This window comes from Mus musculus, chromosome 13 (genome assembly GCF_000001635.26).
Source record: "Mus musculus strain C57BL/6J chromosome 13, GRCm38.p6 C57BL/6J".
Classification (NCBI taxonomy): domain Eukaryota; kingdom Metazoa; phylum Chordata; class Mammalia; order Rodentia; family Muridae; genus Mus; species Mus musculus.
In genome coordinates this window covers 83,714,932-83,742,830 of record NC_000079.6, presented here as the reverse complement: position 1 = coordinate 83,742,830, position 27,899 = coordinate 83,714,932, and the positions used below count along the sequence as shown (strand labels likewise).

At 44.2% G+C, this 27,899-nt stretch overlaps 2 long non-coding RNA genes and 2 other non-coding genes across 7 annotated transcripts; 2 read left to right on the top strand and 2 right to left on the bottom strand.

Moving 5' to 3' along the window:
- Positions 1-1,522: 1,522 nt before the first annotated feature.
- On the bottom strand, positions 1,523-21,450 carry C130071C03Rik (RIKEN cDNA C130071C03 gene). 4 transcript variants are annotated; one of them, NR_152244.1, is made up of 5 exons: positions 21,176-21,450; positions 12,517-12,594; positions 9,999-10,128; positions 8,125-8,170; positions 1,523-4,661 (listed from the first exon to the last, which is right to left on the bottom strand). It is a non-coding gene; the product is annotated as an RIKEN cDNA C130071C03 gene (long non-coding RNA). The 4 variants fall into 4 exon arrangements; NR_152245.1 differs by lacking the exon at positions 12,517-12,594; NR_015561.2 differs by lacking the exons at positions 1,523-4,661; positions 21,176-21,450 and adding an exon at positions 14,575-14,725 and having other exon boundaries at positions 7,162-8,170.
- Positions 3,946-4,017, bottom strand: Mir9-2 (microRNA 9-2). The gene has a single exon (NR_029545.1). It is a non-coding gene; the product is annotated as a microRNA 9-2 (primary transcript).
- Positions 3,955-4,010, top strand: Gm51268 (predicted gene, 51268). Its single transcript, NR_162784.1, has one exon. It is a non-coding gene; the product is annotated as a predicted gene, 51268 (primary transcript).
- Positions 21,176-27,899, top strand: Gm52046. The gene is made up of 2 exons (XR_003950632.1): positions 21,176-26,053; positions 26,705-27,899. It is a non-coding gene; the product is annotated as a predicted gene, 52046 (long non-coding RNA).

The window sequence follows — 27,899 nt, the reverse complement described above, 5'->3', positions numbered from 1 at the left end:
CCTTTGACATTGGGAACTCAGATGTGTTATTCAGCAAAATGGCAGTTATTCGCTGTTTTGCACTTACATGTGAAGAACTTGGTGATACAATAGCAAAACTGCAAAGTCAATTATACTTAAAATAGACATCTCAATAAAGCGTGAACCATCAGCTTCTTTTACTCTTTCTGAACTGTTCTGTTACTCTTTTCTGTTTACAGTCAAATAAATCATGTGAACATTAGCCTGAAAGATAACTGATTGATACACGTGTGTAAAAACTCTTAGAAACTATAAAAAGAAAGTGTACAGGGCACTAGAATACACTCGTAAGCTCTTGTGTGTCTTGGGAAATATACTTCTATGGTGTTCATTTACAGTGTCTGTCCATCACCAGTCAAACTTGGAAAGAGTAGTATGCTGAAACTCAAAGCAAAATTTAAGTTGGAGTCACACTAACAGCTTCTAAGCAGAACTACAGCAATAAAAACCAATTGGAGTCCGTTTATGCTCAATCAGACTTTCAGACTGAAGTGGATATTTGTTTTTAATTTATTTTAATTACACAAGAAGCAGTTTTAGAACTTCAACATCCAAGTAATGAACTCCACTCTTCAACTAGACCTGTGTCCTGAATGTCTCATCAGCAAATTAAAATGTTTGTCTAGATAAAATAACTTCGTAATGAGTTCTCTTATTTCTTCTCATTTCTTTTTGTATTTTCTGCAATGTAACCCCTTGCAATGATATTAGTTCTAGTGTGGGAAAATATTATAATTGAGATCTGGTAAGTTATTTGCAGACTTCAAGTTTTTCTTTACACTGTGCTGACATTTAGTACAGCCCTGGTGAGGAAAACAATACAGCCATTCATAGCCCTAGACGTAGATTTCAATCGACTTAGACGGGCACAATGAAACTTGGTCATTCACTGGTTACCCATATTGTGTTCTCAAATTTTCTCTCAGCAAAAGTATAATGACTCAGTATTGTATGGTTGCATAGACAAGGGCTAGGAACAAGAGACACTAGTTTTGTCTGACGGTGTGAGAAAGTCGTGAAGGGATCTTTTCTTCCAGATGGTGTTAAATTCAGCTGCCTTTTTAACATTGGCCTTGCACAGCAATCTGCTGCTCTCCTTTCACAAAGCCTGCCTTGGTTCCCACTAGTTAACATGCATACTCACGCAACCTGCAACTTCACTCCAACTGGTTTACAATGCAGTGGTATGCTAAATAAACTTGATCCGGTTTCTGCCAATGTTAAAACTAGCTTTCAAAGAACTACTTAACTGATAGTTACACTGCTTTTGACTTCAATGTGCGTGCCTTCGGAATATTTCAAATTTTAAAGAAATATCACCTTATGATAAGGTCACTGTAGAGATTATCTTGGACACCATTAGACTCATGCTTAGATATGGTACCTCCTTCAACACACACAAATAAAACAAAATGTCAGAAGTTTGATGTGTAATAGAAAAAAAGAAAATCTGGGACATGTTGCAGCAGGAGCAGTGGGACAGCAAAAAGTAAAATGAAAATAACATTGAAATGTATTTTTATTGATCGATAAGTTATGTAACATTAGTATGATACAAAGCAAGTTGGATATGACAATGGCAAACACATAATTTTAATATTGTTTATTTTCCTTAGATGTTATAGTTAACATATTTACATAAACGACCCAAGATGTAGGCAAAAACTTCAGTAATGTGACTCCATTGAGAGCTTTGAGTAAACAATAGGTTTCCCCAGCAAACATCTTATTGCCTTAATTGAACCTCCTTGAGAAAGAAAAGCACACACTTTGTAATGTAAATGTTAATTGTAGTAGACAATGGTTCTAGGTAAATAGCACCCCTGGACATGAAGCAAATGAAAGGAATACAGGCACTTAACAATGAAAGCTTGTTTGCACAAACAGTGCTTCCAAGGTAAATAAGCAAGGGTCTTCTCGACTGCCTCTACAGCAGTCAAACTTTGGCACGTGTACAGCGGCCAAACTGAGAAGTTGTGTTATTAAAGTCTCTTGGCTTTTCTAAATGAAACTACCAGTGGCTTTACAGGTTTCTCTGGTGTCAATCTTACAAGAAGTTGAAGCTATAAAGAAAAATGTACTGTCCCTGAAGAAAACTTATGCATTTGGGAGTGTCAGTAATTTAGGCCATATGAAAGAAAAGAAGCAATTTTGGAATTTTTTTTCTCATTGCAATGCTTGTATTTATGTGCAAATGCCTATACAAATGTTTGCCTGATAAAATGTAACAGGATGCAAGGAACTTCAAAAAAGGACTACAGTGGTTTCTCCAAAGCCTCAAAGTTTATGCTGGGACTAGTGACTTTTAGATGAAGAGGGAAGAGGAGGAAGAAAAGGAAGAGGAGGGGGAAAAGGGAAAAAAAAAGCTCATCCGCTAGGACAATTCTAAAACAAAACAAGTTCTCTAACATATTGTGATTGTAATCAACTTTCTACAGACTGATGACTTTATAGCTTTATTTCCAGAATGTAGATTAGCATAAGTAGGCCAAGTTCCTGTGTGTCACACAAGGAAGTAAACAACCCGATGAAGTAAGTCATAATAATGAATGCTATGAGACATGACTTTAAAATATAACACAGCCAAAACAAAAGCCAAAGGTGGTCACAAGGCCCTAACCACATACTGAGGACTTCTCTGAGAAGGGCATGCAGTTCTGGGGCACTCTTGGCACCCTTTCCACTTGTTTTCCTTAAATGGTGAAAATTTCAACCAAAGGAGAAATCCAAATTTAATCATGGCCAGATTAAACAGAGGTTTAAAAATGAACAGAGACAGTACATAGCAGCTACCAACCAGTTGGTGTTGCCATTTGGGAGGCTGCAGATGGCTGTGGGTGGGAAATGCCTTTACTTTCTTAAGCGATGGAGATGAGTATGGTGTGTGTGTGCTTGATGTTTTTTTCATACCCCTACCCCCCAACAGGGCTGTCTGTCATAGGCTGCCGGCCAGGCTTTACCACTTGCCCCCGAGCGTGGGAATCGGAGCGTCCTGCCGTTCACATCTCCTGCTTTCCGTTTAGCGGAATCAATTAGGCAAGACAGACCCTCAGATTCCCCACCCCCTTTCCATTTTTGTCAGGTCTATATACGTCCTAATTATTTCAGTTTGGGATGCCAGAGCTGTTTCCTGGATAGACCTGATCATCCTTAAACAAAAAGAGAGGAGGCGCACACGTGGGTTGTGGCGTAAATGTCACTTTCATTTCCAATGCTAGGCGCAGAGTAAGACAGAACATTTTTTTAACACTTTGACAAGAGGGGAGGCGATCTCGTCTCCATCATGTCTTTCTGCTTCAGTAGCTTCCTCAAGGAAACCCTCTTGGAACAGAGAAGCATCTGTCCTTGTATTTTGAATAGAAGAATAAAAATCAGCCTTTGCCCCCACCCCTTTTCCCTGCTAGCTCTAAGTCTTCGGTAGATATAAATTATTAACCTTCCAGTATAAGCTTTACTGAAAGTCTAACTTCACAGAATTTGATGTACACACCCAAATACATAGAAAGTTTCCAGGCACAAGCTTCAAACTTGGGGGAGGGGCCTCAGATAGGAACAGCCCAAATCTACATAATTATGAAATCATTTTTAAGCGAGGTACCAGACATCACTATAACAGCTTTCTAAGAAAAAAAAAGAAAAAAAAAACCTCATATGTAAACGTTTGCTTCAAAATGAACAATATAGAAAATACATGCATCGTCACCCGTAAAAAACACTACACAATTCTCCTCTCCAGTTGTACAAGCCCCTCAAAGCCTGGCCCCTTTAGATTTCAATATGCGTGTCACTTAATTTTCTTGCATCCCACTTTCAATCATAAGATAAAAAAAGTTAGATTCAATAAGCATTCCTGACCTTTCTGGTTTTTACTGTCTCTTGGTTGCAGTCTTTCTTTCCGGAACGTTCCTCGGTGACCTTGAAGGAGTTTTTACTTTCGGTTATCTAGCTTTATGAAGACCAATACACTCATACAGCTAGATAACCAAAGATAACAACTCGCTTCCCTCACAAGGCTGCCTTCCTCTGGCTGAACTCCAGATCTCGATCCTCTTTGGCTTTAGGGAAGCGTAGTCCTCCGGGGTACTTGCCGCGTTTAAGCTTCTCCTTTCATGTAAACATGACCTGGTTTCTGTCTTAGTGTGTGCGGCTAGAACATCCAAATGAGATCTGTTGCATTCAGAGTTTATTCCAAACTTTTCCCCTTCCAGCAAGTAATCTCCAGTATCGTTAGCCAACAATTCATCTATGAGTATCAGAAATTAAGACCAGAGACTAAGGTGCAGCAAGCTGTTGGGGGTGAGCAGCAGTGTCCTTCTCTTCACAGGCCTCTATTTGCATTGTAAATTGCTTCATTCTCACGGAAGATTCTTTAGCCTTCCTCTACTGAGATGTATAAAGCCATCGGCAGTTTCCAACGCTGGTTAAAGAGGAAGAAGGGGGAAATCCCATTCTATAGAAGTGACAGCTGATTCAAAGATCTGCTCCGGATCATTGGGTTAGGCATCATGATCTTTTTTACCAAGTGCAGGCAGCTTGATTGCACATATCTTGTATGTGAATGTTTTAAGGGAGATCCTCGATTTCTTAGGACTTCTAGGCGGGCAGAGCATGCCCTCTTGCTGGCGTACTGCTGCCCCGGTCTGAAAGAAGGAGAAAAGGGCCATCATTGGAGGGGCTTTCACCGCCAAATTGTGGACCAGCCCGGCAAGGTCAAAGGTTTGAGACTGCGGGAGACCAAGGTAATGATGATGTCATGAGAAATCTCAAGTACATGGTTATTGATATGCATCAGTGGTCACCCAACTGCCCCACGCCTGCTGCCAGGAGTAGCACAGGCGACGGCGGCGGCGACGGCGGCAGCGGTGGCGGCGACGGCAGCAGCAGCTTTGCAGCAGTCCCTATATTCTCAATCAACATTTCATCCACTAGCACTACGGACTGCTCCTTGAAAAGCAACCCGCGGCCTTTTACCTCCTTGGCGCTAGTGTAGATCGCTCTAATATCCAAAGAATGGAGAAAATCTCTCTCTAAGGATAGATAAAAGCATTTCAGGTCTGGGGAACTTCTTTGCCTGCATTTCTCTTCTGGCAGATTGCATAGGCAGGCAGATGGAAGGCACTTTACTATTGCTTAAAGCAGGGCCTCGCTTTCTGGGGCTGGGAATCAGCTCTGTTTTTACGCAGTGAGTCGATGGTTACAATGACAATTTGCTTTGGTGTTATGTTTTTAATGGCTTTACAGCTCAGTCATGTTTTCTATCTGTGTACCGTGGCGATAGGGCAGCATATTTGTTCTGTAAGTTCGAACTGCACGATCTAAACAGTGGGGCTTCTTTTTTAAAAATGCTTTGCATATAGAGTGTGTGTGGGGGTTAGCATGCTGCACAGGTAAACATTGCAGCAATAGTTTCAATGTTGTACACAACTCTGCTGTAGCAAAAATGCTGAGCCTTTGTCTACTGTTTTAACATAAATTTCACACTGGACAATAATGCACTAGACTTGCTTATAAAATTAAAATAAAAGTCTTGTCTCCTGAACATGTAGATCCAACACCTGGATGGGGAGGGAGGGAAGCTACCACACCTCCCTGGCCCCACCCACTCATATCCTTCTATCGAGAAGCAGAAGGTCATTTCATTAATTAATTAGCTTCATTCATTGTCTTAGGAGTTTTTAAAGTGTGACTTTAAAATCACTTCAAAGAATCCTTTTCTTTCTCATCCTTTATAATAGATAATCTGTCTAGCACATCTAATATCTAACATTCAAATCCCTCTCAACAAAATATTCATGGTAATCTACATAAGAAGCATGTTCTCTGTGGGTAAACATTATGGATTATTGTTCAAATTACTAATTATTTTTTAGTAATGTTGCTTTTCTTTAAGTTACATGCTAAAGGAGAATTAGTAATTCTAAATGTACATTGCACACATCACCTGTGCCTCACAATGCTCTCAATTCCATAATGTGTCTATTTTCCCCAGTGGCTAAAATACTTTTGGATTTATTAATTTTTTTGGAATAAAATTTTTCTCAGTAATTCACTAATTTATTCATTTAACACATAAATAAGAACCTGGTTATTTAATCACATACAGAGCCCTAAAATCTAAACTCTGTAAAGAAGAGACTGACAAGTTTTTTTTGTTTGTTTGTTTGGTTTGTGTTTTAATGATAGGAAACATCTCCAATGAAGAGTTTAAACATATCACACCAATTAAGATATGGCTTACAGCTTAGTAACAGAGATGCCAATTTGTCCTTATATTAATTTGTTTACTTTTATGGTAAGCATTCTGTAACTGGCTATTGAGAAAAGACTAAGATGTGGAAAGAGTTCGTCTATATTTCTCTTCAAATTATGAACGAGAAGTCAGAAATAAAATACACACGGACACTACAATCCAATCCTAAAGGCATGTTCATAGAGTTTTTGTTCATTCCTAAACCATATGGTCACAGCATAAACAACTCAGTGAAGCGCATGCCACTTCTGACATCATGTAAAAATCCTAATGAGCTTTGCAGCTTGGAAGATTAAAGAGCACCGTGGCCTTGCTTTCCAAGAACTAGCAGCAGAGTAATTAATGATTTGGCTTGTATTACATAAAATAAGCACGTGATCAGATATAGTCAACTGTGTAAGCCAAAGCCCAAGAAATCAAAAATGGTCTTATAGAATCTCTTTTCTTCACATGTATCTAGGTGTGCTAGCTACATATATATATCTATGTGTTGGGAGGGTGTTATTTATTCACATATTTTCTGAATTTGAAAGTTATTATGACTCTATTCCCATACCTAACAATAAAATGTGTTTTTAGAAACAATATCTACAATGAGTTAACACACTGCATATCTGAACGCTTCTCCCACTAGAATCTGAATAAGATGCTGTAATAAATACCACATTCTTAGGGCAACACTAGTCATGCCAACTTACTACAAGGCCGGTCTCCACGCTTGGTATTCATCATGGGAACTCCAATGAGTGAAATGAGCCAAGATCAGGATTATGGGTAGTCTGTTCATTAGCAATGTAGTCAATTAAATATTTTAACTCTCTATCAACCTCACAGGCACACAGAAGAAATTAAATATACTAAGATTTAACATCGAGTGCCCCCTTATTTATAAGATTGCCAAGGTTTATAAAATGGTTTATTGTATGTATTATATATACCCCACAATACGTTACAATTACATATCTTCAAAGACTCCTAGCGATGTCACCTGTGAAGAGCAGCTCTTAGCAACTACACTTTAAACTTAATTTTTTTTTTGCTTTTAAAAGATTATCTAGCTGAGCTACAGAATATCTACTTGAAAATCAGCATAGAGAAGGATATACTGAATTCAAGCAGCCTGAATTCAAGCACTAAATTCTCACTACTATCTAGTAGATTAGAGTATGGTTGTTGTGCTTGCTTGCAGATAGTTTGTAGGTCTCCAAATTGCTGAAACATGACTTGAAACATCCTAGTTTATTTGGGGATAAAACAATCTCTCCTGATTTACAGTAAAAAGTTATGGTTTTCCTCATATTTGGGCCAGAAATATGCTATTTAATTAATTCATATACACTTGGTTTATGATCAATATTTGGAACGTCTTTGAATCCTATACACATGAATGCAGAATGCATAAGGAACTGGCCCAACACCAAATCATTTTAAATATTTCATTTATAAGAATTACAAATGTGCAAATTGTAGTCTACAGTCAATACTACTATTGTCTTATTTTTTAAGCCATTTTATTTACATTAGTGTCCATGGTCCAAGTGATGAAGTGAACTGGCTTTCATTATAATAAAAGTATCTTACCCTTTCCTCTAAATAGGAGCTTCTTTCTTATAGGCTATTGCAGGTTTTATTTATGTCATGCTCTATGCATATACATATATGTGTGTATTACATCCATACAAAGGCTCCTACAGGAGAAATAACTGTACACAGAGGAACTTAGATGTTTCTGGAATTCTATCTGTTGCAAGAGAAGATGTGTGAGAGATTGTAGACCTGTTTTCCAGTAAACAATATTCTATTTTCGTTTTGTACATCAGTCAGGTTTTATCAAATAAAAAAATGTAAATTACCTTTGTTTGAATAGTCTGTTCATTTTATGCTTCTTTGAAGTGTCATCTGAAAAACAGACAATAAAACAAATGATCACAGTATATATATATATGTATATATATATATCATTATATAGGAATATGACTTAATTTAAAGGGTCACTATTACTGTGTTTTTTTTTTTTTAATGCCAATAGATTATATAAAACACCAGTACTGTCTATCTTGGGCCTTAGCACCTACAGGGTTAAATATGCTAATTTGCATTTAAATGGAGACATGCATGATAATGGGAATGCAAAATATGCAGGATCTAGAGGGGTTTGGGAAATTAATTTTTCTTTCTCCTTTTATTTTTAGCTTGGAAAGAAGAGAGACTTAAGAAACATTAGGGATTTGAACCTTGTAACCTCCCATACAAAAGAGAAGAGAGAGCCCCACCATGCAAGGATTTTAAGTCTGGAACAAAGTCTTGTTTTCTAAATGTTTAAGAGACTGAATTTCTTGGCCTTTCAAACAATGGGAATCCCAGGATAAATGTCTAATCCATGAGAAAGATGCAAATAGTTTACTGTAAGGCTCCAGCACAGTGAAATGTGCATTCATATCTATGGCTCCTGATTGGCTCTTTCCTTCAGTAAATCAATGAATAATGTAAAACCTGATTGCTGTAAAGTGGTGGATTTTTAAGCCCTTCCCCCACACCCCACGATACAATATTAGGACATCTTACATACTCCCGAAAATAGGTTGCGTGTTTTAAAAATGATTTTCTGATGCTTACTATTATTTTGGACTGGAGGAGTGGAGCTGTTGTTTTGCAAAATGAAAGTATTCACCGGTTCAATTATGCTGACTACTGTGGCGTGTTCCTAACAGCGCCCTCGTTACTGGTGCCAAGGTGGAGATGAAGGGTGGTGGGCAGGTGTGGGCGCCAGGAGAGAGAGAAAACGATCTGACTCCATAGTTGTGGACCCAAGACAGCCACAGCTTTAACCCCCACCCCCACCCCACGGCCGTGGCCGTGACATGACAGGGCCTGGGGTCTAACTTCTGATCAATTCCACTGAATTGCCCTGACCCCTCCAGACAGTATTCTATTCAAACACCGCCTGCACATTTGCAAGAGAAAAAAGCGGCAGATCCTAATGGGGGCGGGGGGGGGGGGGCTAGGTACTCTTTGCTCAGGATTTTCTGCAGATAGTTCCTAACCACCGAAAGAGATCTTGCCTTCAGTTGGTTGGCTCTTAAGCAAGAGAACTCGCTTCGCTCCGATTCCAGAGGCATCTGAAATGGAATAGCTCCAAGTCCCAATAACTAACCACGAAGGTCGCATCTCGGTTAAAGCTAAACTTGGAGTAACCCTATAAAGCAGTCTCTCACCTCCAAAACCCAAAAAGTGGAAGAAAAAAGGGTGTGGGGGGAGGAGAATCTACCAGATGCAACGAGCTATTTTACGTAAGTTTTCCACCGTGACTTCAGTGCCAGGTAACTGAAACTTTGGGGGCTATTCAAAAACAGCACATTCAAAATGAGAATACAGAATTCAAAAACGCAAAACCCAATTTCACTTAGCACGGCATCTAAGAGAAGAAAGTCTCTCCACCAATACTATTAATTTACGTCCTTTTTCTTTTCCCTGTGCGAATTTTCCTGGCACCTTTCTAAAATTAGGGGTCTGCCCAAAGGATAATTAACAGTCCTGGCTCGGACAACTCACGAGTTCAACAGGTTTGGTATTGGAGACATACAATCAATTAGCTGAAGCAAAGCCCCGGACTGGCCCTCGGAGCGGCCCTCGCCAGGCCCTTGTGTGGGTGCCGGACAAACCACGGGAGCTGCGGGCCTGGCGTAACCGGGGAAGCATGCAGCCTTCATGCCGCCAAGATACTCACTTGATCTGTCTGCGCCAGGCAGTGTTGTCCCCAAATCCAGCCGGACGGAAATCGAGGAGCCAGGCAGAAGACAAGATCCAGTCACAGCAGAACGTGGCCACACAGCACACAAACAGGCTCCTTTAGGCGTCTCCAAAAAAAGAAGGGGAAAAAAATGTTTTTTTTTTTTTTTTTCGAGACCAGTCTTCTCTTAGTACATTTAAAACTGCCGCTCAATTCCACATGATGGGCGATTCTTCCTTGATTGCGTCTAAAATAGTTTATGTCGCTCTTCTCTTCTGAGGGAGAGAAAAGGGCGCTAAAGACCAAGGAGGGGGAAAAAAAGCCAACTTTCCCCCCCACTCCAAACACTTGCTCCCTGAGCCTCGGAGTGCAGAGTGAAGTGGTGTGTGAGGCTCGGCAAGTTTTTGGGGGGGCTGTCCAAGGTCTAGTCCAGCCCCCTCTGCCGAGGAGGACGTGCTCTGAAACTCAACCAATTTCCCCACTGCTTTTGTTAGTGATGAACTGAAGCCCTATTGTTCATCCATGGCCACGGTCTTTTTCAGTCCCCACACTACGCTCTGCCTTGCCAGAGATAATGAATTTGCACCCAAACCTCTCATAGTCCCCTCCTGACAGACGGAACAAATTAGAAATGGCTCGTCTGAAGAAGGGCAATGGCTACATTTTTTTCAATTGTAGGATGCAAAGAACACATTTCTTTGGAAACTTATTTTTGCCTTTTCTACCTTTTTTCCCCCCTCTTACACCAGCTTTTCTGCTCTAGGTTTCTTAAAAATATTTTTTAAAATAAGAATTCCCTGCCTTGTTTGTCCAGTGCTCCATTTTATTAACTTGTGGGCTTGCCTGCCTGCCTGCCTACCTGCCTGCCTGCCTTCCTTCCTTCCTTCCTTCCTTCCTCCCGTCCTTCCTTCCTCCCTTCTTTCCTTTCTTTAAGGCTTCTCTTTGCAATATTATTTACAAACTTAGAGAATGACCTTTTGACTTGCAGACTTTTTTTTTTTAAAGAAAGGTCCTTTGGTTCAAGTCCCCTCCCCCTTCTGATTGTTAATGTGTTTCGCTAAAGACAAGGAATACATTTTAAGGATTTTTCTTCTCTAAACTCCAGTTTTATTCAAAAGGTTCAAGACACGCATGATAAAGGTTGAGCAGGAAGAAAAATCTCGTGTGTGTGTGTGTGTGTGTGTGTGTGTGTGTGTGTGTGCCAAAAAGGCTAAGATGTGGGAGGAGGGGCCGAAGTGTGTAGAGGAAGGTGGGGGCTTTGAGAGAAGGTGGGTATCCTGCAACACCAGCAGGAGGCTGTCAGGGGTGCGGGCGCGGAGGGGGAGGGGGCGGCGGTGCAGGAATCTGTCCCGAGGAGGGCTGGCTGTTCCCTCGGGCCTGTTTGCGCGCCCGGAGCTGGAGGAGCCCGGGGCTGTAGTTGTAGCCTGCGCGCGTGTGCGACCCAGGCCGAGGAGGGGGTGGCGCTCTGTAAAATATTCGACGACCCCCAGTATGTAAATGAGGCCCAGGGAGGAGAAGGGAGGCCGTCCTGAGAGCGGCGGGCGCGCGGCCCCGCCGCCGAGCCCCGGCTTTCCCGCCAAGTGCAGCCGGAGGACAGCCAGCCCAGCCTGTCCTTGGCCGGAGGGTCCCCGCCCGCCGCGCGCGCCCCCGGCCTCCGCGCACACGCACGGCGCGCGCGCGCGCGGGCACCCGCACACACTCCCCTCCTAGGCGTCCGGCCCCGTCGCCGCCTGCAGGTCAGGAAAACAAAGCTGCGACTGCGAGGTGGGAGCAGCCGCGGCCGCCTAGGGACGCGGGCACCGCGGCCTCCAGCGCCCCTTCCTAGGCGGCGGGCGGTTTCGTCCTTCTAAGGCCGAGGCGCCCGAGGACCAAACCCTCGCGGCTGGGAGCCAGTGGCAAGGGCAGGCGGGGGCGGCTCGGCTCTGGGAGGTGCCAGCGGCCCCCGCCCGGTGCGCGGGCACAGGAGAGCGGGCACGCGGGGAGCAGGGAGTCCGGAGCCCGGAGGCCTCCCCGCCGAGTCTCCCAGCGCCGCTCCCCGCACGCCCAGGCGGCTGAGCCCTTAGAAGAAAACACCAGGCCCCTAAGGCAAGCCGCAGCCAAGGGGATGGCTCCCACCTCAAGCCCCCTTCCTCGGACAATGCGATCGGAAGGGCCTAGCCATTCAAGGGAAGCCTTTTCAGGTTTATCTCTTCAAAGAGGGAAGCTCGAGCCTCAGCCCGGCTGTCTCGGCTGGAGAAGTCCCCAGACTTGGCCACGTAAAGACTGGCCGCAGTCTCAAGTCGCCTCCCTCTGTGCTGACCAATCTAAGCACCCTCCAACACACACACACACATAACACACACACACACACACACACACACACACACACACACACACACACACACACACGTCACTCCCACTACAGTAAAATTTTGCGCCCCTGGCACTGCTGTTAATGAAGCTGATACACATAATTTGTTCATAGGTAAACAGGTACCAAAAAGAGAAGCCCTCGCCATTTGGTTGGGCAATTTACCTGTCGCTACTGGGAACTTGTGTAGCACATCGTGTTACAGGAATGCTTTGCTGGTGTCTGTTTGCTCCCTCTCCTCTTCTTGTGGAGACAAGAAAAAAAAAAAAAAAAGAATAATGTCCTATTGTCAATCTTTTTACTGGACAAGCGACCCAAGCGTTGTTCTGAAACGCTTGGGATTCGTTGATTTTGTTATCTGTTGTTTTCGGTTTGTTGTTTTAGGTGTGTGTTTGTTTCTTTTCTTTTCTATTTTCTTTCTTTCTCCCCAACCCTCCCCGGGAGAGAAAAAAAGAACCTGTATTTAGTGGGGCTGAAGGAGCAGAACCAGAGTCTGCGAATGTGGTGGGAAGGCTGGCAACTGCCACGGGGCAGCGGCTTGTCCTCCCCTGGGGCTGCTAGGGGAGCCCTTGGCAGCTCCGGCTGGGGCTCGGCCACCGAAAATACAGCCACACATGCTTTCGGGCTCCACCGGCTGCCGCTCCGTGTTTTCCCCCATCCCGGCTTCACGTTCAAGGTTTAGCTGCGAGGTCACGTCCATTGACGTCAGCTCCCTGTCTCCCTCTACGTCCGGCTACATTTACATACATCAAGGAAATTAGGGCATTAAAAAAATATGCAAATCCTGCACGAAGAGAAGCCGGTGCATTCCTGGAGCGATCGCCTTTTATTGAAGCTTTTAATTAAAGGGGCCAGTTGGCTAGCCCCTGAAACAACCGCCAAAATTCCCCAAAAGAGAAAAATAAACGCTGTAGCCTTCGGAAACGGTTGTTTCGGCTCCTGTTCTGTGGGCGGCTGAGGACCGCGGGCTGCCCTGCTCCGAGAACAGGTTAGAAGAGGCAGCTCCAGCCCATGCATAATCAGGGCTCCGCGGCGCCTCCATTCTTTCCTCCTCCTCCTCCTCCTCCTCCTCCTCCTCCTCCTCCTCCTCCACCACCACCACCACCACCAATACCATCACCTTTCCTGCTCCTCCTGCTCCAACTCCCCTTGGGTGCAGCGTGTATTATTTTTAATACTGATGCATATGTAAATATATTTGCATTTTTAAAAATTCCTTGAAATTTTCTGGTTCTACAGTTTTGTTGATTCCCCTCCCCCTCCCTTTTTTCTTCCTGTTTTATTATGTCTATCTGTCTCTGTTGTCCGTTCTGACTTTTTATTTTCTGTCTTTTTTTTTTTTTTGGCTAATGTTTGCTATTTCTAGCTAGATTATCCACACAGTTGCCTACCTTCTATTTACTTAAGATTACAAATATGCATTTGTGTTATGTATCCAACGCCAACTGGGGGAACATCCTAGTTTGACCATAAAAGAAACACATTCCTTTTTGTCTTTCTTTACATACCCCTCCATTGACTATAATGCCTACTGTTTTGAGGCTCAAAGTTTGATTGTCTGATTAACTTCATATAAGTATAAACACAGGTTGGAGCCAATTTATTTGAGAAAGTATGTGTGAGTGAAGGGATTCCAACGATTACTAAAGAATTGTGCTCATTAACCGAGGGAATGCGGTATTCACTAGCTATTGCTTTCTAACGTTTCTTGCAAAACAAAAATCTATTTAAAAATGTGTAGAGACAGCAATGGAGAGCCATCTGCAAGGAGGACATTTTTCAACCATGCTGTATGTTGTATCATGTCTGCAGCACTCAAAATGTACTGAGTTTTATTTTGTCTCTATATAGATGGAAGCACATTATCTTGACTGCAAAGCATCCTTAATTCCAGACTTTGAAGTGAAACCACACAGACAAAACAGCTAACTATATTAAAGCAGGCTATGTGCCTTAAAATATACAGGCCTTGAGCTGGATTTCAAGCAATAGTAATCGTGTTTATAGGATATAGTTTTTCCTTCTTGGCAATATTCAGCACAAGGACTATTGAATATATGTATATTTAAATTACATATTAACATTCCCTAAAGCTATCTTGTAAAAAAGACAATCCATAATTGCATAACCACAAAGAACAGAAAATGTGCACACATGCAGCTCTTTCGATGAAACAAGTCTGAGTCCATGCACAGGTAATTAGTTTTCTTATGAATGACTTACCTGCACAGATACTCGAGGCAAGACTCAGCCCTCCCCAACGGCTTTTGTGTATAAATATTCACATATATTTCCTCCCATCTCAACCTACAGCTGTATGCCATCTCTCCTTTTGGACTCTCTAGCATCCATTTTCAGCACCCTTAATTCTTATGGCATTTTCCAGCCTTACCTCTGGCTATAGTTTTTCCAAGCCTACACGAAAGTGCTCATATGATATGTCACCCAATAAAAAGTGGTCAGATGGCTATGCGTAAAACATTAAAAAATGGAAACACATCCACCCTTCAGGTTCACCCTTACCTTGCCATATATAGCAAGATTACGTTTCTTGAGGTGAAATTTCAGCACATTTTGTGAATAATTGCAGAATTCCTCAACTGGTTACAGAATTCCGGTTGGGGTGGGGGAAACCTGGCCGAATGGATTAATTCAGCAGGCTGAATGTCTGAGTTTGGCTGCAATTCAATTGTGCGTGGCTGTTTATTCTTGCCTGTGTTCTGGCACGTACCTGTCCCCTTTTATGCAGGATCAGGACAAACACACTGGCCACGCTGCAGGGCATAGAGTGTCGGTGCATGTATTTAGATGGAAGTAGCAAAGAATGTGGAACGTATTGCTGTATGAGCATGCATGTTTGTACAAATGCATGTGCACGCGCGCTGTGTGACAAGGGACAGAGAGAGGTACACCTCTTATCTCTGATCTCTCTGTAATCTTTTCTGTTTCTAATCTCCCTCATTGGAGTCACCATCGCTGTGGTGTGCACACTGTGGCTTACCCCGAGGGCCCGTGGCTTGGTGGTTTCCTGGCTCGATGAGTGCTGCGGTGGAGGGTGGGGAGCGCCGCTGCCGCCGCTGCCGCGGGTCCGGGTGCTCTGTCCCAGCACAGCAGCAGAGCGCGCGGTGTCAGAGCCCCCCTCCCTCCCGCCTTCAACCCCATCCTCCCCTCCCCTCCGCTCTGTGCCTCCCTCCACCCACCCCCATCCCCCGCCCCGCATTACCATATGGAGGCCGAGTCCCTGCGAATCACAGCAGCAGCGGGCGGTATTTGAATAAGCCCCGCAACCCTAGGCGGACCCCAATTCCTCCACCAGCAGCGTTCTCTGCACATAGGGCCACCGCGCTGGTCTATAACCTGGTAGCTACGGACACCTCCCTAAAGTCCCTAATGCGCGCAGGGAAGAGGGCCAGATTAAGGTGCTGGGCCTCCCCCTTGCTATTTTCGTATTAACTTCACTGATAAAAACAGACAATAAATTATACAAGAAAGGAGCGGGAGAGAGAAAACAGCGAGAAACAGAAGAAGCGAGGGAAAGTGGGAGAGGCGCTATAGAGGAAGGAAGGAAGACAGAAGCAAGAAAGCAGAAAATGAAAGAGTTGAGTGAAACGGAAATCGGATGAGATTGGTACAATATAAAAATATATGAATCTGAGCATCTCAAGCTAAAAATACCATCTCATTGAACTTCACAACCTCCAATTAGAAACGTGTCCGTCCTACCCCCAACCCCAGAGATGAATCTGCTGCTTCGATAAGAAATGATTTTTTTAGAATTGTGTAAAAGGCATAAGACTTTAAAGAAAGGAGCCGATTTTATGAAAGGGCAAATGCAAAGGGCATTTAATGAAAATATTTACGAACTCTTGCTAAATTTCAGGCTCTCAGTGACTACGCAGCCTCTTGCGCTGCGGGTCCTGAAATGGTAAGGCCTCAGTCTTGACACCAGAACAAAATTATTCAAACATACTTGGGACTAAGTGGAATTTTTTTTTCCTGTCTGCTAGTTTTATATTTGTTAGGGTTTTCCTCTCTACAAATGTTTTAGTTTTACACAAAACCACAGCAGTATGTCTTCTTCTTCTTTTCTTTTTAAATCACATAGCAACCTCTTGATTGAAGGCATTATCTTAGAGTCAAGTTAAATGGACAACTACTTCTATTTCCACACTACCTCTTGCGATTGCTCAAGACCGTGAATTTAGGGTGGCTCCTGCCCTCTTCCCTTGCCACCTTTTAACAGAGAAGTGAATTCCCTATGCAAAGAAATCCTGATATCAATAAAATCCCCAGACATCTACAGGATGCAACCAATGTAAGTGCGTGTCATGGAATCTTCAAGCCAAATGCCCCCCCCCCCCAGACACAAAAAGAACGCCTCTGATTAATAATCGCTTACGCCGCATACTGAGCCAAAGACAGGGGGCCGCAGGACGCCAGAGAAAGGAACAGAATTTTCAATATCCAGAATTTCAGTACAGATTCCAAAGATGAGGTAACCCTATCTAGTGAAGATTAATACTTAGTAAATAACGGTTTGGGGTGGACAGCGGGACGTCTAGTGTAGTTCAAGCTTTTCTCAGAGCAAAGGGAGGACAACGCAATCACCCGACATTCTGCATACAGCCCTGTAGGTAAGACCGTAGGTAACTCAAAGTCCAGGCCTAGCACGTTCTCTCTCTCTCTCTCTCTCTCTCTCTCTCTCTCTCTCTCTCTCTCTCTCTCTCTCTCTCTCTCTCTCCTTCCTCCTTCCCTCTCTCTTTCTTCCTCCTTCCCTCTCTCTTTCTCCCTCCCTCCCTCTCTCCCCCTTCCCTCCCTCGTTCTCTTCCTCCCTCTTTCCTTGTCTTTTGAGATAAGGATATTAAAACTCTTTTTGTGAGCGGTTCCCGCGAAGCTAGATTTTGAACCTTTTGTTTATTTTAATTTCAAAGTCGAAGTACAGCCGTGTGTGAATTCCTTAATTTAGGGTTTTTTTTTCCGGGGTGCTCCAGATAGCCCCGACGCCACCCTAGGCTTGGGGAGAGAAAGGAAGGAGCGGGTGAAGCGGGCTCCCCGCTTATTCCAGCAGGGCGGCCTTTGGGCCCCACCAATATTCCTCTCTCCTTTCTCTCTCCATAGGCCCACCAATGTTGCTGTGGTCGCAGCCAGGAGGACTTAGGTCAGGGGTTCTAGAAACAAAATAAGGGAATTGCCATATCCCCAGAGCTCAAAGACGTCTAGGAAATCACCCGGGCCAGAAAACTGAGTGGTGCTAGGGGCCAACGTCGGGCTCCAGGGTCCTGCCAGCAGGGAAACAGCGACACCTACTGGCCCTTGAGCACCTCGCTTGGGTCGTCGGGGCGGCCCTGGCCTGGGAGAACCTGCATTCTCTGGACTTGGGTGGCTTCAAGATCTTTATGTTCAAGACACTCTGGACTTCTATAGCCATTACTGAACAAAGAAAGAAAAAGCTATAGTTTCAAGATGGTCCTAGGGGAGCCGCAGAAGGGACCTGATAACACAGGCAATACACACAACCTCTATTCGAAGATCCTTTCTTCTGGAACCCTGGGGACCTGCAAATACTGTTGACCACAGCCAAAGCGAAATCCTAATTTACTTGAGTCTATATTACAGTCCTCTTCATCACCGTACCTATTTCAGCGCCAAACGAAGACTGCATCTTTACAAATGTCCGGCACCATAGGCCTGTCATTTGTTTAAGTCCTTTGGGATGCCATTTGCACCTTTATTGTACTGACTTCATCCAGAAATTGACAGCTTTTCTTTTCTTTAATTCCTCATGTTAGGACAAACTTAGAGAGAGGGTGATGTTTTTAACACACACACACAAACACACACCACAAAGCATCTATAACAATGTAGATATGTTAAAGAATATGCACTTTATATAACATATCTGAGTGCAATGTGTGTATTCTAGACTTTGTCTTATGAGTTTTTTTTTTTCCCCCATACACCAAATGGTCATTTTCTGAGTAGATGTGGTGCAGGTGGGCCGGGCACTGAGTGGAGGAGGGAGGGGACCCAGCAGCCCCTCCCACTCTCTATGTTTCCTTTTCATGGGCCAGGTTCTGAGCAGGCAGGGGCCTCTGAAACCTTACTGTGGTTCAGATAACTAACCTGTTCAAATGCTAGGGCAGATGCCTTCCTCGTAGAACACTGGAGCATTTGAAGCCTTTGAGGTTTCAATTTAAAATGTCACTTATTAACAAATCCCAGTTTTTAAAACAATGAATGCACCTGTTAATCTAAGGTCAGGATTTCCTATCGAATACCCTTAGCTGTAGAATAGTGAGTGGAACAACGGTCTAAAATATCTCACCCATGTGGGTAAGAAGCCTTGGTATAGCCAAATTATTGTCTCCATTTTGAATAATTGCAAAGGTTTGCTAATTACATTTTTCTTTAAATAAAACAGGAAGCTCTTAGTTTCCCTAAAAACAGATGATTAAAATATAGTTTTCTATGTTCTTTTTATTTATTTTTTTAAAAAAAATCTCCCAACTGTTCATGAAGTCTCAGCTCATTTTTATAAATGCAGTTTTTGTTCTAATTTTCTTGAAAGTGGATAGGAGTATGTTCTGTAACATATGCACTCAAACCTTGAGATAGACACTTAGCAATCTGTGTGGTGTGTGGTGTGTGAGTAAACTCACATTGCTAATACTGAATAAAACAGAGCTCTATTCCTTCTCAATGAGCCTTATATCTTGCTGAGTATTAAGGTTTCTTCTTGAAAAATGAAGCCTTCATAGGAGAGAGAAGGAGAGGGAAAAGACTGCAGAACAATTAGACTATACTGGGCAGACATACACCAGGCAACCAAACCCAGTTCACAGGGGTTTTTAGGTCTTGCAAGCACCTTGGAAAGCGGCAGTGTTCCTTTTCCCTTCTCTGTGTGGGACTTTAGAATGTATCTTATTTGTCACCCCCAAATCATAGCTAGAATGGATTCTGGTTTCACTGTCTTTGGTATAACTTTAAACATTTTTGAGCCCTGATGTGAAAAATACAGAAAAGTGGAACGTGTGCTTTAAAATGGTGGAATTTTTTGGTGTTTGCATGCAAACCAGTGCCAACAAGTCAGCATATTATACCCTGGGTAAAGGAAAGTTGCTTGATTTAGAACAGAAAATTAGGTCAGCATAATAATTCATGTCATAAAAAAACATGAAAATGTTTGCTATAAAAACATAGATGTGAGTGGTCATTGTGATTAGTGTGAAGGGTGGAGACAGAATCCTGGTGTGTTTTGGTCTCCCTTGATATAACTCTCTCTTTAGTACAGAATTAAAGAAATGAAAACAGACTGAACTACTAGATTGGGACTGGGCTCTTTGTCACATGCCCATGGTCTACTGTCTCCAGAGAAGGCACAGTTATTCCATTCCCTGCTTGTTGAGTAACATGAAGAAACGGATGCAAGGGTGGCAGTATTGATCAGAAAACATTACTCTGTGAGAAGGAGACTGGTACATTTGAAGTCTGCTTAAATCCATAGTTGGTTGTCTAGGGAGGGAGCCTTTATGTGTATGAGTTGGCAGTCTGAGGGAATGAAGCTCTGAGGAAGAGCTTCCTAAGTCAGCTCCCATGGAGAGGTTCTCCCAGAACACCTGTGTGCATCTACGCGGAGGTGTGTGTGTGTGTGTTGTGTTGTGTGTGTGTAAAACATTTGATCAAAAAATACATTCATAAAATTCTGCCTTGTTATCTATTGGAACCAGGTATCAAGGTCATTAACTGCCCAGGACTCAGCATCCTTGGTTTTGATGGCTTCTTTCATCTCTCTGGCTCTTTACTGTACTTCTTTTCAGTAGGGCGAGGCTGAATTTTCTCCTCCTCCCTTCTTGATTCTGGCAAACAAAACCATTCTACCACTTGAGCCATCTGCCGCAGGTGTAATGGATGGCAGGGGGCCCCCCCCGACCTAACTACACCCCAGTCTCTTCCAGGTCCTCACCTCTTGGCACCAAACAAATGAGTCCTGTTCTGCCGCTAGGGTGCCAAGGTGAATGGTGGGTGCTGGCTCCAGCCTTTGGCAACACTCAGTGCTTAGAAACTAGAACCAGCTGACAACACACGCAACAGACAGGCACCCCCCCACCCCAATCTGCACACAAATGGAAGATGCATACATAACACTTAAAAGCCTTTTTGATTCCCTCTTAATTCTTGGTAACTTCGAGCTGTCTTACTCATTACATATAGACGTCCCCCCCCCCCCCGAGTGTGTTTGCGTGTAGGGGGCACGCACGAATGTGCGTGTATATTTAAATAACGCTTATTGGTAGGTCAGCAGCAGCTGATCAGTCATGGTGATCCAATAATCTTTTTGACTACATACGAATTTTCGTTAAAGTCATTCTTTATAAAAGGAAAATAACAATATCCTGTACAATCTAGGGATCCTAGGTTAGAATCGAGGGGATAGTAGAACCAAAGAGCGCCCACCTTGCCAAACTTTCCCTTTTAAAGGTCTGAGAGAAGAATACTTTCTCACTTCCTGATACCAAAGCGTCACTTGAACGAGGGTATGTAAGGAGCGGAGGTGCAGGTCCGCATAGGGAGAGGGCTCTAGAAGTCACAGCCGTCTCGGATGACCTTAGCAGGTTGGGAAGCAGCCCTAGGCGGGAGCCTGAGCCACAAGCTAGCTACAAGGCGCACTGGCACCCATTTATTCTGGAACCCTTACGCTGTAGCCCTTCCCCGACCTTCACTCCATCCCAGTTTTAACCGCTGTTTGATTACCACCAGACTCTCAGATTTGGGCGGGGTCTGGACCCTTCCAAGTGAGAGCTCTTCGGGCCCCCAGAGTACTCACCTTTGGCGAGACCTTGGCAAATCACAGCCCAGAAGCATCAAGTTTCCACTCCCAGATGTACCAGAGTCCCTCCTGTCTTCCATTCACAGCAAGGCCTCTCTCTCCTCTCTCTCTCTCTCTCTCTCTCTCTCTCTCTCTCTCTCTCCCTCTCTCTCTACTTTCGGAAGCAAAACAGCTTGGTTATTCAGAGGAGGAAAGAGACACGAAAGAGTGGGGGAGGGTGAAAGAGAGAGGAAAAGAAGGGAGAGGGGGAGAATGGAGGTTGAAGAGGAGAAGAACCAGAAGATAGTGCGGGCGTTGGTAGAAGAGGAGGAGGAAGAGGTGGAGGGATGGGAGGGGTAGGGTGGAGTAACAGAAGATGGGGTGGGATGTGACCGCCAGGAATAAATTGCTCCCCACCCAGCTGCAGTGCGACGCCCCCAGCGTCTCTGGGGAGCTGGTGCGTCAGCTCCGGACTGGCCTAGGCGGGGCGGTACAAAAGCTAGCACCGCAGGACCCCCTGCGAGGGCTTCCACCCAGTTCAGCCAGCCCACGAGGCCGCTTCCCCAGGCAGCCTCCTTGCTCGGGCGAGGTGACTCTCCACGGCCTTCAAACCCTCCGGAACTTTTACTTCAGCCGGGGAGCCTAGCCATCCTGTTTGGTTTCAGAAAAGTGCGGAAGCCCGCAGGGCATCCTCACCCTCACTGGCGGCTTAACGCCGTGGCCTGAGCGGCTGCGGTCGGTTGAGTCCTGTTCCACCTCCAGCCCCGCTTTCCCAATGCCCGGGTTAAGCGGAGCCCCGACTCTCCGCTTGCCTCTGGGCATCTCTGCCTCTTCTATGCCCTTTCCTCTTCTTTCTTTCTTTCTTTCTTTCTTTCTTTCTTTCTTTCTTTCTTTCTTTCTTTCTTTCTTTCTTTCTTTCTTTCTTCCTTCCTTCCTTCCTTCCTTCCTTCCTTCCTTCCTTTCTCTCTCTCTCTCTCTCTCTCTCTCTCTCTCTCTCTCCCCCCTCCCCCTCTCTATATGTGTGTGTATTGGTGTGTACGTTTGTGTTTGTGCTCACGCGTGAACGCATGTGTGTATATAAGCGCGCAGTGCACGTTCTGAGCAAGAAAGAAGGTAAAATCTGGCACAAAAGTAGTTTTGGTCTCCTGCATCTTGAAGACAGGAGCAAGTTAAACGTATTTGACATTACATTTCGAAGTTTAAAAAAAAAAAACGAGGCTGGAGCACGACGGATCATTTAAACTGAGGTTTTACACTGCAAGGATCATTTATTATTGTTAAGTAAGATGAAAATAAGCTGAAAATGAAAAGCAATCAGTAGGGCAGAAAACAAGATATTTTGCCAACCGTCCGAAGTTGGGAGCGGTTGGAAAGGTTTTCCTGAGTAGGAACATCCAGGGTGGATAAAGGTGGAAGCCACAGATTCACACAAAACCGCTTCAGTACGTGATGGGATTAGAAATGGGACCGTGCTTTCCGACACAGACAACCCTTTAGTTCTCTGTTAACCGCATTAAACCAGCCCCATACAATGATTTCATGGACGCCTTTAATGCACAGACACGGGGGAGTCACGGAGGGTGCACGCGGTCGGTTTGAAAAATTCATAAAGAGAAAAAGTTTTAAAACATCGATATCTAAACACTCGAGTGCGTTTTTTCTCAGACAATCATACCTAAACACAGTGAGCCCCCCCCCATCTTCATTTCCTTGCTGATCTCTAGATGCGACCTTGTACAGTAGGCCGCTAGGTTCCACATAATTCTACTTACATTCATCTGAATGGCGCGTCATAAAATGTCAGAGGGGGGAGGAAACCCTTGAGGGGCGTGGAGAAGAAGCCTTTTATTAGCAATTATATCTTCCAAAGCTGTTTAATTTCAATAATAGCAATGGTGTCGCGGTAACCATCTCCTTTCTGCCATTACAGTGAGACTACCAAATGGATCGCAGCACTATGGGTGTGTATACTTAGTTGAGAGGCTACGATTGCTGGACTTTATGCACGTATCATAGGGCAGGAAGAATTTCCCAGGCATTATTTTGTTTAGCACCTGGTATAAGGACTCATTTACCTCCAAATTTTATTTCAGGATAACAGTTAGAAGATGTTGCTGATTTATGCCTACCGTGGGCTTAAAGTAAAATGGAAAACGAAGTTGGTTTTTTTTTTTTAAATTAAGTTAGTTGAAGGCAAATAAATATATTTTCCTTGAGCAGAACGAGCTGGCTATGAACTATATAAAGTGAAGGTCATATTTCACCACCCTGTCTGGGATTTTCAAGGTTGTTTAGGAGAGCACAAACAAGAAAACAAACTAAGAGCACAGAGCCAGAACCCAGCCTGTGCGTCGTCGGCATCACGCTGCCTAGAACAAACATCCTGGCTACAGCGGTGCCCTCCCAGACTTACAAAGCTGCATTGATATGGATCCGGCATGCAAGGATAAAAGTTCACCATCCCATAGCATCTCCCAAACATTGTGAAGTGAGTGTTTGTAGAAGGACAGCATTCAGACTGTAGTGCAACGACAGGCCAGAGATAGAGCCTTTATGATATGTCATCATTTAACAGGCGAACAATAATTAACCACCTTTGCCTGTTGAATACTAATTGTAGATGTTTGGCTGCCTTTGTTTGAAATTATGAGACATTGCCAGAGGAGGCAGAAGGGTGTGACAATCATAGGTTTAGATTACAGATGTTTAAGACATAGAGAAAGTCCAAAGATAGCTGTGGCTGGGTTTAAGAAGGTCTCCACAAAACTTCTCTTTGCAAAAACTTCTCTTAATACCTGAGATAGACAACTTCATAGATTGCACTTCAGTTTTTCCTTTTAACTTGTATACCTTGTCAGATTTGCTCATACACACTCACAAAACGGGCTAGACATCTTAAAGTAGACACCAGATAGCTGCTGACATCCTAGAGACACACAGGCTGCCTGTTGGCAAGCTGTGGAACTTTCTGTGAGGAAGTCAGGAAAGCCCCAAGGTATGTCTGGCAGTGTGCAGCTGGCACTGGGAGTGTGGCTTCCAGGAGAGACTTGGAAATGTGACCTGGTTCTGGGAGGAAGAGAAGGAAGAGGAAAAAGGTTTCTCTCTCCAAATCCTCTCACTGAGGAGAAAGGTTTATGTTAGACTCTTCTCCACTGTTGCTACCAGTATTCAGCTGGCCTGAGAGACCTAAAATTGAGATTCATGTAGAGAGTTATACCTGCCCCGAAAATAGTGGTGTCTGTGGGGGTGCTGTCTGATTGTCTTCACTGGTCCATCCTGATTAAAACAAACAAGCAGACAAACAAACAAAGGCTTTTGCAACAGCCAGGAGGGCCAGAACCTTCACTATCAAGCAGCGCTGATTAGGACATATTAATGGCTCCAGTTGAACCTTTACCACCACAAGAAACATTTTTCCTGCTTATCTTTCAGAGACTTGTAAAAAAAAAATTATTTACAGGTAGTCACTGCTGATAGTCCTCACAATGATTAACACAGCTCAATGGCATTCTAGGGTCATATAAATATCAATAGAGAGAGACATTGCCAGGTTTCCAGCAGCAGCCAGTGAGAGAACAGTATCTACAAAGATGGAACTTCGTTTGTATGATGGACCCAAGCCTTGCTAACCTGCAAGCTTTTGTCTAAATTCGCCAATCTGAATTAAGGAGCCAGGATGCACAGCCCATTAGCGAACTACCACTACATACCTAACTCTGTGCCCTGTGTGTCCGATGGTCACCATGTGGAGCTTCTGCTACAAGTCTCATAGTGCCCATTTTTTAACCTGCCCTTTTGGTTACCTTGAATGATTGTTCCTTTCAGAAATCAATGGGGAAGTTCAATTTAGACTTCATATTCACCAGTTTAAAGCTATTCTGTTTTATCATAAAAAATGAAGGCCACTCCCCAAATTCAGCATGTGACTTTTTAAGGCTCACATAATTCCTTTGGTTATCTAAGGTTTCAAATATCTGTGGGTGGCAAATTTCAGAATGCCAAGAAAGTGATGTCAGCAAGGACATTGTTGAGTGGGGTCATTAGTCCTCAAGTCTCTTACTTTCCTGCCTAAAGAAACATGGCTAACCCTGCTTGAAGTCCTCTTCTACAGCTACCAAAACTGGTGAAATGAATTCCACTCAGGAATTGCTCCTGTGGCTTCATCCCTTGGAACAGGTTCTGACTGGGTGGGCTCTTGCATTTAAATTTAGAGACTAGCCTCTGCACAAATTATCAAAGTTATCATTACTCTTAAAAAAGGGGGCTCCCTGACACTTTGCATGATATAGATAGATAGATTATATATATATACACACATATATATGTGTGTATATCATATATATACACACATGTATGTATATATCACACATATGCATATGTATATATAATTTAATTTTGTATCTCTATACTCACATTCATGTTCATGAGGCGAGGGGATCAGTAAGCAAACAAATGCATCAGGATAGAACTCCCACAGCTTATGACAAGGAGGGCAGCCCCACCCCCACATTTGCCTATCCTGCTTGGAATCCAGGGCACCTGCAAGGAAGGTCCTCAGGTGAGCCGCCAAGGAGGAGATGACAGGCTCTCTGGCAGCTTCCCAGGGCACTTTGAGCTTGGCCGCCATTTCACTTGTTCTTTTCCTTCAAATCACACCTGCTGCCACAAATCCGGGACACCTGACACCAGATGTAGTCAAAGGGAAAAGAAAAAATAAAGCCTCGCCCTCCCTAATTCCCTTTGGTAGGAGCCCAGGTCACCAAATCCATTACATAATTCCAGCTCTGGCTGACACCTGTGCCAGGACTGGAGCGGGGTCGGGTTGCAACGCCTGTGCTGGGACTCTGTCTTGGCCACAAGGTTGCCAAAAGCAAGTCGTGGCAGACCAAGTTTGGGGTATGTATTCTCTTTTATGACTTAGGTTGGGCTGGCTCCTGAGGGGATGTTTCAAGGATCCTCCCATACCTCAGTTTAGGGTTATGAAATACAAAATGATGTTTCAAACCCTCGGAATTCACTCGGGCGGTGTCCGAAGTCCTTCGGTGTTCTAGTTTCTGCGAACTTCCCGATCTCCCCCTCCCACCTCAAGAAAAGTGGATTTTTTATTTGCTGCGGGGGGGGGGCACTTCTCCCGCATACCCTAATCTGCGTTCTTTTACCCCCTACCCCACCCCGCTTCCATACTATCGATGTGCACTTTGTTGGTGCTCATGGCCTAGCGCATACATGTAGTTAGAGGTCCGACTGGGGTCCCCCTTTCCCCTGAAGGCGGACAATGCTTCATTAAGTATCTGCCATTATTAGTCCAAGAGAAGCCTTTATTCCGACCACAAATACGCATCGTTTTTCCGCCCGTGCCTGAAAAGTTTGTGGGAAAGGAGGTCGAATGCCCAGGTCTTCAGGGGACCAGATAACGAAAGTCCAGTTCCTAAGCTACTAGGAAGTTCACAGTCCGCCTCCCCGTGCCTACTAACTTTCAGCGCAAAAGATCTCAAGTGAGGCAAATCTTTAGATCAGAATAAAATTTTCCAATATTTTCCCCCGAAGGAAATTAAGAATACTTGCAGTGATCCACCACAGAACACCGCGTCAAAGGAGCTTATTACGGCGATTTACGGTTTACGACCAAGTTGGACAGTTATGTTGGAATACACTCAGGCTTCATTTTGCACAGTTCTTAAGAATTTCGTTGAGGCCTGAAGCCAAGGCTCAGTATACCCAGTTCATAGGAGGAAATCTTTTGGGGACCTTGGTTGAAAATAATATAAAATTAAAGCTAGATTCCAGATATTCTGAGGATCTCAAAAAGTAAAAATGCGCATGCAGCAAGAGTCAGAGAACTTCCCAGGACACGTCAGGCCATCTCATGTACACAGGGTCGATTCGTGGTGTGCATCCCTCATCATTACCCGCTTCTTTGCTGTTCTGTATCAAAGGACACGAGAAACACTGTCGCGTATACCCTTTTCTTCTAGCAATTTCAATGACCTCTGGGAATGTCACTGTACTCTACGCCCTTTAATAAATAATCTGCCAGTACATTCGTGTGCGCCTAGAACAGTGTAGACCAGCGACCTTCTTGTATAGCGACACGGGCTGGTGAAATTCTCTTTAAGGACCAGGATGCTGGCGGGGCCAGAAAGCACTCTGCCCAGCCTGGGAGAGCTAAGAAGTAAACCAGCCCCACAGAACCTGCGTTCTCAAAGAAAGCTTTCTTCACAGCAGTTTTGCAAGCCCCACCCAATAAAAGTTAAAGCACTATACCTTGCCCCGTGTTACTCTGCCGCCTGTTTCCCAGTTTGGACATGCTGGAAGTGTTGGATTTGGGGAGGTTTGCTTTGGCTGGGTGTGTAAGTTGTCTATATAAGCTCTGCTGCGAGTACTGTACAGAGGAACCCGCCTTGATGGACTCGGGTGTTAATTAACGGGAAGCTAATTTGAGCTCCAGGAGCTGGAGGCAGCGGGTCGAGAGGCGAGCCGCGAGGGGCCAGTGACCTCTAGTGGACAAAAGAGGATATGCAGCGCGAGTGAGTAGGTGCGCCAGCCTGCAGGGAAGAGAGAAGGGAGCTAGCTGCAGATCCGAATTTCTCCCAATCTAACGCCAGCGCCAGCGGGCCACACAAATGCACGATTTAAAGGGGCAAAGAGAAATCAGCAATAGATGTAAAATAAGGGCCTTACCTTTTCTGAAGCATCTAAAACAAGTGAATAACACACACACACACACACACACACACACAGA